The sequence below is a fragment of the Triticum urartu genome, chromosome 5A (genome assembly GCF_056163025.1).
Source record: "Triticum urartu cultivar PI428250 chromosome 5A, HENAU_Tu73, whole genome shotgun sequence".
NCBI lineage: Eukaryota > Viridiplantae > Streptophyta > Magnoliopsida > Poales > Poaceae > Triticum > Triticum urartu.
Genome location: NC_141877.1, coordinates 683,042,433 through 683,057,461, shown reverse-complemented (window position 1 = coordinate 683,057,461; position 15,029 = coordinate 683,042,433). Strand labels below are relative to the sequence as shown.

The window sequence follows — 15,029 nt, the reverse complement described above, 5'->3', positions numbered from 1 at the left end:
CTGGCGAAGATTTCTTCCCCCGCTTTAAGGCCATGGTCTCTGGGTCTTCAGAGGTGGTCCTCTTCTTCCCCTGAGGAGAGGAATTTTTGATTCCTCCCTTCCGGACAACCTCCTTTGAGAAGGTTGTAGCTTCCTTGTCCCCTCCCTCGCTTCCCTTTGAAGGCACAACCTCCAACATCCTGACTAGCACGGGACCCGGCGTGGTCTTGGGGAGGGGGGCCGGACACCTGATTAGCTTTGCTTTCTCTACCCACTCCTGTTTAAAGGACAGCTCTTTTAGGGGCAATTTTATGATAAATATACGGATAGCGAGTCCGGGCACAAGGCTACTTACTTGAGTATCCGGACGATTGCAGCTCAGACCTGCGTCCTCCGTAGAATTCGGACACACTACTTGTGGTCCGAAGAACAATTTGTACATCTCCACGGGCGTCATGCCAAGAAAATGTTGGAGAACTCATGGTCCCTCCGGGTTGAACTCCCACAGGCGGAGGGGGCGACGTTTGCAGGGCAGAACTCGGCGAATTAACATAACCTGCGTCACCACGACCAGACTGATGTCTCTTTCTAGGAGATCTCGGATGTGGCCCTGCAACAGGGGCACGTCCTTTGCCGGCCCCCATTCCAGCCCCGTATTGACCCATGACGCCAGTCGTGGCGGGGGACCCGAGCGAAAGGCAGGTGGCGCCACCCACTTAGGGTCCCTGGGAGCGCTAATATAAAACCACTCTCGTTGCCATAAGCTGGACTCCTCTTGAAAAGAGCCCTTGGGCCATTGAGTACCAGCGTTCTTGCTTATAAAAGCACCTCCGCACTCCGCGTGCCGTCCCTCGATCATCTTCGTCTCTACTTTGAAGGTCTTGAGCCATAGTCCGAAGTGAGGAGTGATACGGAGGAAGGCTTCACACACGACGATGAATGAGGAAATATGGAGGATGGACTCCGGGGCTAAGTCGTGAAATTCCAACCCATAATAATACATGAGCCCCCTCACGAAGGGATCCGTCGGGAAGCCTAGCCCCCGAAGGAAGTGAGACATGAACACCACACTCTCACCGGGCTTGGGAGTGGGAATGACCTACCCTTGAGCAGGCAGCCTATGCGAGATTTCGCCGGTCAAGAACCTGGCCTCTCTCAACTTCAGCACGTCCTCCTCCGTGATGGAGGAGGGCATCCATCGGCCTCGAAGGTCGGAACCGGACATTGTCGAAGGTCCGAAGCGCCTGAAATCTGGAACCTTGGGTGTTGGAACTCGAGGCGAAGGGCGAACTCGTTTGAGATTGAAAGAAAGGAGTAAGGCCTTGGTCTCTTTATAAGAGGTTGAATACCAAGGGCCTTCCCCGTGACCGTTTGGGACTCACCTTTGATCGAGAAAATATACCAACGGGTACGGTTGGGTTACCCACGCCCGTATTGATGAGAATCCCGTAATAAGGGGACACGATCTCTGCTTTAACAAGACGTGCCAAGGAAACCGCCTCGCAAAACGCGTCGAGGTGGGATAATAAAATAATTCGAATAAAGACTTGGTCATGGTGTGATGTCACGCTACGGAATACGTCAGCAGATTAGATTTGTGTAAATATTATTCTCTCTATGGAATATGTGGAAACTTATTTTGCAGAGCCGGACACCACCTTTGTGTTCAAAATCTTCTATGAAGTACTTGGAGAAGGAACCCGCCTTGCAATGCCGAAGATAATCTGCGCGCCGGACTCGTCTTCATTGAAGCCTGGTTCAGGGGCTACTGAGGGAGTCCTGGATTAGGGGGTGTCCGGATGGCCGGACTATACCTTCGGCCGGACTCCTGGACTATGAGGATACAAGATTGAAGACTTTGTCCCGTGTCCGGAAGGGACTTTCCTTGGCGTGGAAGGCAAGCTTGGCGATACGGATATGTAGATCCCCTAGCATTGTAACCGACTCTGTGTAACCCTGGCCCTCTCCGGTGTCTATATAAACCGGAGAGTTTTAGTCCGTAGAAAAGACAACAATCATACCATAGGCTAGCTTCTAGGGTTTAGCCTCTCTGATCTCGTGGTAGATCTACTCTTGTACTACCCATATCATCAATATCAATCAAGCAGGACATAGGGTTTTACCTCCATCAAGAGGGCCCGAACCTGGGTAAAACATCGTGTCCCCTGCCTCCTGTTACCATCCGGCCTAGACGCACAGTTCGGGACCCCCTACCCGAGATCCGCCAGTTTTGACACCGACATTGGTGCTTTCATTGAGAGTTCCTCTGTGTCGTCACTTTTAGGCCCGATGGCTTCTCCGATCATCAACAAAGATGCGATCCAGGGTGAGACTTTTCTCCCCGGACAGATCTTCGTATTCGGCGGCTTTGCACTGCGGGCCAATTCGCTTGGTCATCTGGAGCAGATCGAAAGCTACGCCCCTGGCCACCAGGTCAGATTTGGAAGTTTGAACTACACGGCCGACATCCCCGGAGACTTGATCTTCGAGGGATTCGAGCCACAGCCGAGCGCGCCGCACTGTCACGATGGGCATGATTTAGCTCTGCCGCCGAACAGTGCCCTGGAGGCCGCACCTGTGTCCGCTCCGACCCCTAGCTCGGAGCCGATCACACCAATCGAGGATTGGTGGTTAGACACCGCCTCGAGGGCTGCAATCTCTACGGCGATCGAGCCGAACACCAGCCCTATTCTCTGCGAAGCCCGTGACTCCAAGGAGCCGGACTCCTCACCAGACTCCGAGCCCTCCGCGCCCCGACCGATCGATTGGGCACCGATCATGGAGTTCACCGCCGCGGACATCTTTCAGCACTCTCCCTTCGGCGATATTCTGAATTCACTAAAGTCTCTCTCTTTATCAGGAGAGCCCTGGCTGGACTATGGTCAACAAGGTTGGGATGCGAATGATGAAGAAATTCAAAGCCCACCCACCACCCAGTTCGTAGCCACTCTTGATAATTTAAACGACGTGCTCGACTTCGACTCCGAAGACATCGACGGTATGAACGACGATGTAGGAGATGAACACGAACCAACGCCTATAAGGCACCGGACAGCCACCTCATCCCATGATGTATACATGGTGGACACACCCAAAGGAAGCGACGACGAGGCACACAGGGATGCAATGAGGGATCGTTCACTCGAAAAGCAATCAAGGCGGCGACGTAAGCGCCGCTCCAAGCCCGCTTCGACAGAGACAACAGCCATACAGACCAAGCCATAGAGCAGGACGAGCCGGCGGACGACGAACATGCCTTCGAGCAAGCGTCCGAACAGGGAAACTTGGATAAACAAACCGAACACCCCGTCCCCGGCGAAAACAACAGTCCGGACGACCTTACACCAGATAAACTCATGGAACAGAAGAACCTCCACAAAAGGCTCGTCGCCACTGCGCATAGCCTGAAAAAGCAGAAGCGAAAGCTCAAAACTGCGGAAGATGCACTCAGAATCAGATGGAGCAAAGTACGCAACACCGCAGACAAATATGCCGGCAGTCGCCGCACAAAAAGCTATCCAAAGCGAAAGCTACTGCCTGAATTTGACGAGGAGGCATTAGAGCCCCCATAGTCAAAAAATAGGAAAGCCATCCGGTCGGATGGACGACCGCATGGCCAGCATGGAGCGGCAAGCGGCGCCGCACACAAGCCGGCACGCGATCCACCAAAGGATCCGCATCAAAAAGACGGCCCAGCCAGATCTATATACGGGCCAAGAAAGCAAGCTCTAGTAAGCAATGCAACACAACAAATATCCGAACATCACGGCACACCCAAATACAGGGGTGTCGCCCACCCCCTATGTTTCACCGATGAGGTGCTGGACCATGAATTTCCAGCGGGATTCAAGCTCGTAAACATAGAGGCGTACGACGGAACAATAGACCCTGGGAAATGTGTGCTAGTTTGGAACAGATGTTGGGGGCAACGATAAAGATATGTCTATCTATGGAAGGAATTCAATGATATATAGAGATATAGGAGGGAGATCCATAAATAGGACCGAATGCATGTACTAGCAAGATACTTTCCAGAGAAGTCTTGATGTTTTCTGGGCTTTGTTCAATTTGTTTTTATTGGCATTGGATGGATGTATGCGAGATAGCTAGATAGATAGACATGGGTCCCTATCGTTTACAACTATATGATGCTTGTTGAGGGAGTCCTGGATTAGGGGGTGTCCGGATGGCCGGACTATACCTTCGGCCGGACTCCTGGACTATGAGGATACAAGATTGAAGACTTCGTCCCGTGTCCGGAAGGGGCTTTCCTTGGCGTGGAAAGCAAGCTTGGCGATACGGATATGTAGATCTCCTACCATTGTAACCGACTCTGTGTAACCCTAGCCCTCTCCGGTGTCTATATAAACCGGAGAGTTTTAGTCCGTAGAAAAGACAACAATCATACCATAGGCTAGCTTCTAGGGTTTAGCCTCTCTGATCTCGTGGTAGATCTACTCTTGTACTACCCATATCATCAATATCAATCAAGCAGGACGTAGGGTTTTACCTCCATCAAGAGGGCCCGAACCTGGGTAAAACATCGTGTCCCCTGCCTCCTGTTACCATCCGGCCTAGACGCACAGTTCGGGACCCCCTACCCGAGATCCGCCGGTTTTGACACCGACACTTGTCTTGTTGTGGTGGCCATGTCCAGGAGGTCAAAAATGACACGTGTTTTAAAAAATGTAATTGGCATTTTAAAAAGTGTTTATACAATTTAGAAAGGTTTGCGCAATTTAAAAAATATGGCATACATTCAGCAAATGTATGTTACATTTAAAAAAATGTTCACTGGTCCAAAAATGTTTTTGTGACATTTAAAAAAAATTGGATGCAATGTAAAACAAAATGTTTGCCTCATGTAAAAATATGTAGAATAAAATAGGGAGCGCCACGCTAACCATCGTTGATGATCCGGTCCCGATGGCAAGCATCTGGTACACAGACGTTGCAGGCAGCAGAGGCGGTGGCGCTAGTGACAACAACACGTCGTAGTCCATGACATAAGGCAATGTACTTGATTCGAGGAAGCCTCGATGCTGCTCTGCCGCAATTGACATAATACTAGGCGGGGCATATGACGGCGTCACCACCTTCTTCAGTCATGTGGTCTTATGGAAAATTTTGCATACCACATACTCCTCCTACTAACATACATAAACTAAATTAGCTAAAATCAATAATTGCCACTAGCTGGATATGTATGTACAAGAGAATTCATCAGTCATGAGTACAACTAATCAAGGACTAAAAATACCTTGGAAGACACATTAATGGTGGCGGCCTCGACGATGTTGGTGGGCAAGTCGGGTGTCAGCTGCTTGTCGATCTCGATTTTGTACTCATGCATGATCCAGTTTGTCTTCTTCCCCCTAGGGGCCCTGCCATTGTAGAAGACCAGTGTCTTCTTCATACCGATGAGACTTTTGGTCGGCGGTAGATTGATCTCCTTGTCCTTTCCGGTAGCCTTCCAATAGCCAGCATTCATGGCCCGATTTGTCTGTATCCCGGTGGGGTACATGAGGTCCTTGTAGGAGAAGAAATATCGCTCCTTCTCCCCCATGTTTACCTCATTTGGGAGATTCCATAGCTCGTATTTTTTCATATCCACCTCCCTTACCATCGTCGTGTCAAAGGATTTCTTCAGAACTTTGGGGACCAGGTAGAAGATGATGATCTCCATGTTCATCGTGTGAAACCTGAACCCTGGAGGCAGATTCAGCTGTTGTTTCTGCTGCTGAACTTGATGGTGGCTTGCCATGGCGAAGGCTCTTTGGGAAATGTGTGCTGGGTTGGAACAAATGTTGGGGGAAATGATATAGATGTGTCTATCTATGGAAGGAATTCAATGATATATAGAGATATAGGAGGAAGATGCTTAAGTAGGACCAAATGCATGTACTGGCAAGATACTTTCCAGAGAAGCTTTGACATTGTCCGGGCTTTGTATAATTTGTTTTTATTGGCATTGGATGGATGTCTGCAAGCTAGCTAGATAGATAGACATGCCTCCCTATCCTTTACAACTATATGCTGCTTGTCCTGCTTTGGTGGCCAAGTCCAGGTGGTGAAAAATGTCATGTGTTTTAAACTTAATAATTGTCACTAGCAAGATATGTATGTACAAGAGAATTCATCATTCATGAGTACTACTAGTCAAGGACTAAAAATACCTTGGAAGACACATTAATGATGGTGGCTTAGCTAATGTTGGTGGGCAAGTCGGGTGTCGGCTGCTTGTCAATCTCGATTCTGTACTCAGGCATGATCCAGTTTGTCTTCTTCCCCCTAGTGGCCCTGCCCTTGTAGAAGACCGGTTTCTTATTCATGCCGATGAGACTTTTGGTCGGTGGTAGAATGATATCCTTCTCCTTTCCAGTAGCCTTCCAATACCAGCGTTCATGGCTCGGTTGGTCCGTATCTCGTTGGGGTATTTGAGATCCTTCTAGGATAAGAAGTATCGCTTCTTCTCCACCATGTTTACCTCATTTGGGAGATTCCATAGCTTGTATTTTTTTCATATCCACCTCCCTTACCATCGTCGTGTCGAAGGCTTTCTTCGGAACCTTGAGGACCAAGTAGAAGGTGATGACCTCCATGTTTGTCGGGTGAAACCTGAACCCTGGCGGCAGATTTAGCTATTGTTTCACTGCTGAACTTGAAGGTGGCTTTTCATGCCGAAGGATATTTGGGAAATGTGTGCTGGGGTGGAAGAAATGTTGGGGGCAATGATAGAGAAGTGTCTATCTATGGAAGGAATTCAATGATATATAGAGATATAGGAGGGAGATGATTAAATAGGACTGAATGCATGGACTAGCAAAATTCTTTCTAGAGAAGCATTGACGTTTTCTGGGCTTTGTTTACTTTGTTATTATTGGTAGTGGATGGATGTATGCGAGCTAGCTAGATATATAGACATGCCTCCCTATCCTTTACAACTGTCTGTTGCTTGTCTTGCTGTGGGTGCCATGTCCAGGTGGTGAAAAATGTCACGTGTTTAAAAAATTATATGTGCCACTTTAAAAAAAATTATACAATTTACGAAAGGCTCATGCAATTTAAAAAATGTTTCATACATTCAAAAAATGTATGTTACATTTTAAAAAAAGTTCACTAGTCCAAAATGTTTTTGTGATATTTAAAAAAATGGATGAAATGTAAAACAAAATGTTTGTCTAATGTAAAAATATGTACACAGAAGTTTGGAGCGCCACACTACCCATCATGGATGATTCTGCCCCGATGGCAAGCATCTGGTACACAGAAGTTGCAGGCAGCAGTGGCGGTGGCGCTAGTGACAACAACACATCGTAGTCCATGAGAGGAGCCAATGTATTAGATTGGAGGAAGCCCCCATGCTCCTCTGCCCCAATGGACATAAGACTGGGCGGGGCATATGACGACATCACCACGTGTTTTAGTCCTGTACTCTTATGGAAAATTCTACAGACCACATACTCCTCCTATCAACCCACATAAACTAAATTAGTAAAAATCAATAATTCTCACTAGCTAGATATGTTTGTACAAGAGAATTCGTCAGTAATGAGTAGTACTAGTTAAGGACTAAAAATACCTTGGAAGATACATTAATGGTGGCGGCTTCGACGAATTCGGTGGGCAAGTCGGGTGCCGACTACTTGCCGATCTCGATTCTATACTGATAGATGATCGAGTTTATTTTCTCCCTCCTCCCCCCTAGGGGCCCTGCCCTTGTAGAAGACCAGTATCTTCTTCATCCCGATGAGACTTTTGGTCGGGGTTGAATGATCTCATTTTCCTTTCTGGTAGCCTTCCAATAGCCAGCGTTCATGGCCCAGTTGGTCCGTATCCCGGTGGGGGTTCTTGAGGTCATTCTGGGAGAAGAAGTGTTGCTCCTTCTCCCCATGTTTACCTCATTTGGGAGATTCCATAGCTCGTATTTTTTCATATCCACCTCCCTTACCATCCTCGTGTCGAAGGTTTCTTCAACACCTTGGGGATCAGGTAGGAGATGGTGATATTCATGTCCGTCGGGTGATACCTGAAACCCGGAGGCATATTCAGCTGTTGTTTCTGCTACTGAACTTGAAGGTGGCTTGCCATGGCGGAGGCTCTTCTGGAAATGTGTGCTAGCATGGAATAAATGTTGGGGGAAACGATAGATATGTGTCTATCTATGGAAGGAATTCAATGATATATAGAGACTAGCACAATGCCCATGCGTTGCTACTAAACCATAAAAAGACGATGAGATACTGCTGCCTTAAGAGATCATCGAAAGATGATGATGTCGTACAACTATTGCATGGTTTATATAATTGAAAAGAGATCATAAATATAAGAAAAGTCATTTTGTACTCATTGATGATTTTTAAACGATAATTGTGGGTCATTCGCGAGATTTACACTGAGATAACATTTTAAATATTAAAACTTAGGTGAATGGTCGTGAGTAATTCGAATGCACAAGATCATGGATCTCGTAGGAGGACAACGTGTATGACCACGTTGAAATTGCAATGTGTTCACTCTCTCCCCTGCAAAAAAATGTGTTCACTCACTTCTGTGATGCTATAGAACTGGAAGAATTGGTTGGGCAGAGAAATTAATATAAATGCCATGATTTTGAACTGTATTCGTATGCATTTATAATCTGTGTTTTTATAAGTGTTATTCTCATATTAGGGTAGTAGTGTATTTGTTTATTCGGGTAGGTCTCACAAAAATAACATTTGTTTATTCTATCTTTTGGAAAGTTGCTAGTCTCACATGTGGATAGAAGAGCATTTGTTTATTTGCATGGTCCCGCATGTGAACTCACGACCAACTCCAACCTTTATAAGTTGGAAATAAATGAGAGGGGGATGCTTAAATATGACCGAATGTGTGTTCTGGCAAGACATTTTCCAGAGAAGCTATGACGTTTACTGGGCTTTGTTTAACTTTTTTATATTGGCAGTGGATGGATGTATGCGAGCTAGCTAGATAGATAAAGATACCTCCCTATCCTTTACAACCGTGTGTTGCTTCTCTTGCCGTGGGGGGCATGCCCAGTTGGTGAATAGTGCTAGGTTTCTCGAATCTATCAAAGCCATGTCATGCCAGATTGAACTCTTTTGGTTTCTTGTCATTCTCATTAATGTATGCATATGTACTCCTCATGATATGCCCTTCCTTGTTGTTGATGCCTAGCTTTGCACGGCAAAGCAACCATGTGTTGTTTACTATGTACCCTATGTATGCATTCCATCCTATATACAAGACCTGGAGGTGAAATCTGCGAGTTTATATATTCCATTCTATGCATTAATATACTATATATAGCCTATTGTAGGATTACACGATAACCGTGTGCCTTCTCTAGACAATGTATGACAAGGAGAGGAGCTTCGATGGATTATTTATTATGTTGGGTACAAGGTGGTGCCTACGAGTAGCATTCACATCGATCTCTCTCATGCCCCCCCCCCCCCCCCCCCCACCACACACACACATTGTGAAAACAACACCCTTGGCTCACTTACCATCGGGCAAAAGGGCCAGGCGCGACCCGATGCTGAATTCTCGCATACATAAGAGGGACCGGTATAATTCATGCTCTGCGTGCGCACGCGCGCACGCACACACACACACACATGCATGGATGTACACAAACGCACGTCACTGTCATGTGCCTAGAGATATACATCAGTTGCTTGGTTTACTCACTTTTCGGATCGTCCTGTACCGTTGTAGGTAAGTCTGTGTGCCATGATCTTCTGGCATGTTTTCTTTTACTCAAAAATCTAGCACAAGATATATGGATCTACCCACGCCTCCAGGTGTGCATGGCTTTGTGCTTATCGTGTGGACTAAAAGGGGGCCTTATATGTGCTACTTGCCTTCCACAAGGTTAGTCATTTAATATATCATTTTGTAGATCGACGATGATAAGATTGGTTTTAGGATACAACTTAAATGAAAACCAAATTCCGGCAAGAAAATTATAATAGCTAGTCAACCAAATACAGAAATATATATTACATATAACAATCTCTACTTCTCAATCCTTCCCCTTTTTTTGATCATAAAATGTACATATACGAGCAGAAAAGGAATATTACATTCGTGATCAAAAGAAGATAGGCATTGATACATGTAGTTACCTTAGTTTGGGAAAAAGAATATATGGAAACAGTACTAACAATCTATTGTCGTCGCAACAGACACACGCCATCTTCACATTATATTCACTACTCATTAACCTGCACGCCATCACTCGGTAGTAATTTGGAAAACAGATAAATAGTAAAAGTGCCTCTTTAGACAAATGCAAAAATTATTTTAGTAGCATTTACCATATTTTTAACTATAGCACTAAACGGAAAGACAATGAGATAACCTTTTGTGAGATTACTAAACAAATAAGGAAAAACCTTGTCATATTGTTTGTATGATAATTTTGGAGCAAAAACAAAATATATTCTTGGGTAATTTAAAACATGCACTTCGCATATATGCCCTTCAACAAGTATGTGTTTTTTTTCATTCGGGGCCATTCATTATTGTTTTAAGTATTCGGATTCGAACATTTGTTGTAGTTCACATAATTATTGCGCGGGGGGGGGGGGGGGGGGGGGGGGGCTCGCTGTACCGCAAAACCATTTTCGGGGGAACCTTCAAATAAATTTGCACAGGGGGTGAGGATCTGCTAGATATGCTCTAAGGCAGTGCAGGCGGTGGAAAAAACAAGCACCTTTTGTGGGCTAGGTAACAAATGCGCTTGGCCCGAGGACTTCACCCTATCACTTTGCCAGTCTACAAAATTGTTGCACAAACCGTGGTGTGTGGTTCAGTTTATCTATATGAGTAAGTACTAAGTGATCATCTAATATAGAGGAAATGAAAAGGAGGGAAGAGGAAAGACCAAATCCCAACACACAACGTGCGTCCTTGATGCCACCGCATGAGCTATAATGATTCCTACCACCCGGTGGTAGTTATTCTCACGTGAGTTCTATATGTTGTAGTAGTATCTGTCAGAACCGAGAGTGTGTACGTGAGGTATGTAGTACTCCCTCCGTTTCTAAATATTTGTCTTTTTAGAGATTTCAAATGGACTACCACATACGGATGTATATAGACATATTTTAGAGTGTAGATTCACTCGTTTTGCTCCGTATGTAGTCACTTGTTGAAATCTTTACAAAGACAATTATTTAACGGAGGGAGTATATAAGACTAGTTGGGTAGTATATATCCCACTATTTAGGTGCTATATACTAGTTTTCAAGTATATTATTTTATGCGTACAAATATGAAGGTAGTTTCAAAATACACAAAAATGTTTGGAGTCACATGCAACTTTTTCATATAGCTCACTTTCAGAAATCTTAGATATAGTATACGTACATAGAATGATAAAGCGGTACATATATACAACCACATGGTAGTATATGAGACATGTGGATAACTACCATCGGGTGGTATGATGTATTTTCCCCACATATATTACATAAAACACTTTACATCATTTTCTAAAATGTTAAATATGCATTTGAGTAATGCTAATCATGTGTGCGAACAATGTTTATGACATTGAAAAAAATGTCACGTGTTTAAAAAATGTGCGTGCCATTTTAGAAAGTGTTTATACATTGTACAAAAGGTTTGCACAATTCAAAAAATGTTTCATAGATTCAAAAAATGTATGTTACATTTAAAAAATATTCACTAGTCCAAAAATGTTTTGTGACATTTTATAAAAATTGCATACAATGTAAAACAAAATGTCCATGTAATGTAAAAATATGTCTAGTACTATTATAAAATGTACGTGACATTTTATAGAAAAATTCTGACAATTCAAAAAAAGTCCGGCATTTAAAAAAATATTTATACAATGTAAAACTAATTTTCCATAGGTCGAAAATGTTTATCCCATTAAAAATGTAAGCGACATTTTAAGAAATATTCAAGTGTTTCCAAAAAATGACCGTTGAAAATTAGAAGATATATGTACAATGTAAAAAAATGTTTGTGTGCTTAAACAATGATTATTTCCATTAAAACAATGTACACCGTGTATTTGGAAAATGTTACTACATATTCAAAAAAGTGTTCATAATTGTCGGGACGCGTGTGCAGAACAAACGTGTGACACTGTGGACAGGCGACATCCTTCTGGTAGTTCGAGATTGGGGCACGAAGGCATGGATCTGCGCACGAAAATATACACAATCGACACGATGATTTACCCAGGTTCGGGACGGATGGTGCGTAATACCCTACTCTTGCATTTTGTGTGTGTTTACGGCTGGATTAGAGCTACAAATCTTTTCGGGAACGAACAAGCCAGTGTGCTCATACTGACGATCTAACAAGTGTCCAACATTGTTCTACTTGCTCTCTTTCTTTTCATTTCCTTCCTCCTTCCTTTCCTATGGCCCGACCCTCCTTTTATATCCATGGGGTACCACAGTTGGCTTCGTGGCTAAGAAAGTGGTCTCAATCCGACCAGGTAGGTGGATTCATTAAATGAGTGATGATGTGTCATCGTCGTCCGTCTTCCGGGAACGGACCCCTGTCTTATCAACAACGACCTTGGTGACACCTGCTTGAGGCGCGACATGTCTCCGCATAGGCGTGCACCATGCGGCAGCGTGGGTGAGTGAGTCACCCCTTACATCTTCACCATCGTGTGGCATGAATGCCCGCTTGTCCCGTGGTGCAAGACCGCTGCGAGCCTAAAACCACTGCGCCACACATAAGTGAGGCAGTAGCTTATTATCGATGTCTGGCTAAGTGTGCCCTAGCTATGGACAGCTGTTGTCGGGTGGCATCTTTCCCGAGTGACTAGATAGATACGTATGTACAAGAGACTTCATCAGTCATGAGTATTGCTAGTCAAGGACTAAAAATACCTTGGAAGACACATTAATGGTGGCGGCTTCGACGATGTTGGTGGGCAAGTTGGGTGTCGGCTGCTGGTCGATCTCGATTCTGTACTCATGCATGATCCAGTTTGTCTTCCTCCCCCTTGGGGCCCTGCCCTTGTAGAATACCACTATCTTCTTCATGCCGATGAGACTTTTGGTGGGCCATAGAATGATCTCCTTGTCCTTTGCGGTAGCCTTCCAATAGCTAGCATTCATGGCCCAGTTGGTCCGTATCCCGGTGGGGTACTTGACGTCCTTGTAGGAGAAGAAGTATCGCTCCTTCTCCCCCATGTTTACCTCATTTGGGAGATTTCATAGCTCGTATTTTTTCATATCCACCTCCCTTACTATCTCGTGTCGAAGGCTTTCACCAGAACCTTGGGGACCAGGTAGAAGATGATGATCTCCATGTTCGTTGAGTGAAACCTGAACCCTGGTGGCAAATTCAGTTGTTGTTTTTGCTGATGAACTTGAAGGTGGCTTGCCATGGCGGAGGCTCTTTGGGAAATGTGTGCTCGTTTGGAACAAATGTTGGGGGCAATGATAGATATGTGTCTATCTATGGAAGGAATTCAATGATATATAGAGATATAGGAGGGAGATGCTTAAATAGGACCGAATGCATGTATTAGCAAGATACTTTCCAGAGAAGCTTTGACGTTGTCCGGGCTTTGTTTTTATTGGCATTGGACGGATGAATGCGATATAGCTAGATAGATAGACATGCCTCACTAGTAGAAAATAGGGCTTTGGTTTAGGCCAGAATAGGGCATTAATCCCGGTTCTCCTATGAATCGGGACCAATGGGTGCATTAGTCCCGGTTTATGAGGCCAGGGCACCGGCCGGGCCTCGTAGGCCATTGGTCCCGGTTCGCCTGACCCCTTTGGTCCCGGTTCCAGACGCAAACCTGGACTAAAGGGCCTTGCTCCTGGCGCTTCCCTTTAGTCCCGGTTGGTGGCTGGAACCGAGACTAAAGAGCAGGCTTCTATCCCGGTTCTACCCACCAACCGGGACTAAAGAGATGCCTATATATATGCTCGCCCCTGACCGCTCACTCCTCTGTTTTTTGGCCGGCCGGCGTGTGCGGGTGTGTGTTGCTCTGCTCTCACCTCCTATGCACATGAGGTATTCGATGAAATGCCCGAGCCACACTTAATATTTCTTCTCTCCAAGCTCGACCTCCAAGCTCCATTTTCCTCAAGATTTGTCTAGGTTTGGCGGTCCGCCCCGTCCTATCCCCATCCTCACCGCCGTCAATCGCCCACGCCGATCTTGTCGCCGGCACCACCGTGGTGAGCCTCTTGTTCTTATCTTCTTTCTAAAAAAATCTTACTTGTATGATTTACATAGATACTTGTATAATTTTCTTACTTTTATTATTGTTTGTTATTATATAGTGCCATTGTTTTGGTATCTGCCCCCGTCGGCCCTCGTCCTGTCTATGATTCGGGTGTGGTATATTATCTTTTATTATGATTTGTTTCATTTAGTGTTTATGAAAATTATGCCGACCAACATGACATAGATGTTTTTATCTAGGAGGTATGTGAACCGAAAATTTCAACCGACCCTCTTGTCGAGAGGTTAAATTTAGTTGAAAAAGAAAACAATTACTTGAAGAAAAAATTGAAAAGAATTGAGGAGGAGAAGATGGAATTGGAGTTGCATGTTGTGGATGTCGTCCATGATCACAAGATCAAGATGGATGCAATGCGCTTGAAGATTACAAAGATTAAAAAATATGCCATTCATATCGAGGCTTGGTATCATTATGCCGTTGGATCAAATGTTACCTTAGTTGCGATTATGATCGCATTTGTTGTTGCATTGAAATGTTTTATAGAGTTTCAATGTATGTTTTAATTAGATGCTCTAAAGAGCTACATGTTGTTCTATGAGAACTATGTATGAACTTTATGTATTTATTTTTTCAGTAATAACACTTGATCACTAATGTACTTTGGTTTTAATGTGATGATGAACTTGTATTAATTTGGTCACTTCTCTATTCATGATGTTCTGTAATGGTTTTTGATACACTTAATTATATAATGCACGCAGATGAACCGGCAATGGATGTATGGTGACATACACACCTCCGAGTACATTGTGGGCCTGCATAAGTTTCTCGGAGTGGCTGAGGC

General features: G+C 44.7%; 2 pseudogenes; both read right to left on the bottom strand.

Moving 5' to 3' along the window:
- Positions 1-5,218: 5,218 nt before the first annotated feature.
- On the bottom strand, positions 5,219-6,024 carry LOC125507695 (NAC domain-containing protein 92 pseudogene; annotated as a pseudogene).
- Positions 6,025-7,160: 1,136 nt separating this feature from the next.
- On the bottom strand, positions 7,161-13,372 carry LOC125507696 (NAC domain-containing protein 100 pseudogene; annotated as a pseudogene).
- Positions 13,373-15,029: the final 1,657 nt, after the last annotated feature.